A 1,631-nucleotide genomic window follows, 5' to 3' on the forward strand; every position below is an offset into this window, starting at 1 on the left:
ATTTTCTTTGACCTGTGTAAACTTTGGGGGCATTCCTAGGGCCTGTTTGTAAAAGGTCAGCCAGCCAGCCAGCTGCTAAAAGGCTTCGTGTCAAAAAGTTAAGCAATAAAATTTCCACCGAGCAAACAAAAATAAATAAAAAGTTACGCAAAATAGGGGCTTATGGGAGCACACAGCTTTCTACCGGCCCCCAAAAAAAGGGTTCCCTGTAAAAGGGCTAACATAAAATGAAAGCAGAAAGGGCAACTTAATTGTTTCAAATAAAGGCAAGCTTTTCGATGACTTAGCTGATTACTTAAAATATTTCTAGCGATTTGGGAAACATTATGTGATAAGAAAAAACAATTGCCAATATGCTGTGATTATGGAGGCGAGGAAAACTAATCTTAACTTCAATTTGAGGCTATAGAGCTTTGCTTAAAACTATTTGCTAAGAGGTACAACTTTGAAAGCTGCTATAAATAGTAAAAGGATTTTTTGGAGTTCAGAACAAAGATAATAATATAAAAGCTTAGGATATGAGCTTTAAAGCTATTTTGCTCTCAGTTTGTCTTTGAACCTGCTAAAGCTTTAAAAACTTTCTAACATTTTTTATGCTTACAATCCGAATCTGTTAATGTTAAAATGCAAATTAAACGTTCAACATTGAAAAAATTAATTCAGGAAAAGAAAAGTGAAAGCCAAGTTAAGCTTGTTTGTCAAACATGCGGCCACCTTAAGACATATTCCATTACCAGTAATGCGCATACTAAGCCACTAAAGTAATTAAAATGTCTCATTATCAACGATTAATGGAACTTTTTAAATTAAAGTATCCTGTCAAGAGCTGTAATTAGATTTCCACACTCAAAACAAAAGCACATTCTACTCTTAGTGTTCAATTACTTATAGTATGAGTAGAGTGAAAAATACTAAGCACACTATGTCAGGTGGAAATAATGTAAAAGACTGGTTTAGAGAGGCTACACTCGAAGTCTATTCATTCAGAAACTGTGCTGTTGACATTTAAAAGCTTTTGTCCTGCCCCGAGCGTTTCAATAATTTGCGGCATCCAATACAATTAGAGCGGAAATTAAAATTGACGTATTTTTAATTAAATTGTAACACTTAACGAAGAAGCAGCGTGCATTATCTAAGCATATTGTGTTTCCTAAGAATTATAATTTTTTAGAGTACTCAAATAGCACTTTAAGGAATTAAATTTCAATTAAGAATATCTAAACAATTTAAGACATTTTTCTGAATATGTAAAATTATCAACTACTCTACAATAAATATCTATTTTCTTTAATTCTTTAGCAATACTTAATATAAACAAATCCCATTGTTGTATCGGCCCCTTCATAATAACAATAACATGAGCCACGCCGACCGGCAACTGAGGGCAATAACAAAAATCAGCTGTTTTCCTTCGTCGCTCTCTCGAAAGCTCAGCGAAAGGTAACTTGAAAAGCTGCCGCATTCATATGGCGTATGGCAAGCGGGTCAACGCTGCGTATGCGTTACGTTTCACTTTCGTTGCGAGAGGAGCCGAGACAGCCGAGACCAAAAAACACGATTGGCGGCTGCTGTGTGTGACTTCGACTTCGATGTCGTTTCAGTTTCAATTTCAATTTCAGTTCCCGTGCAAG

This window comes from Drosophila albomicans, chromosome 2R (assembly GCF_009650485.2).
Source record: "Drosophila albomicans strain 15112-1751.03 chromosome 2R, ASM965048v2, whole genome shotgun sequence".
Taxonomy (NCBI): Eukaryota; Metazoa; Arthropoda; class Insecta; order Diptera; family Drosophilidae; genus Drosophila; species Drosophila albomicans.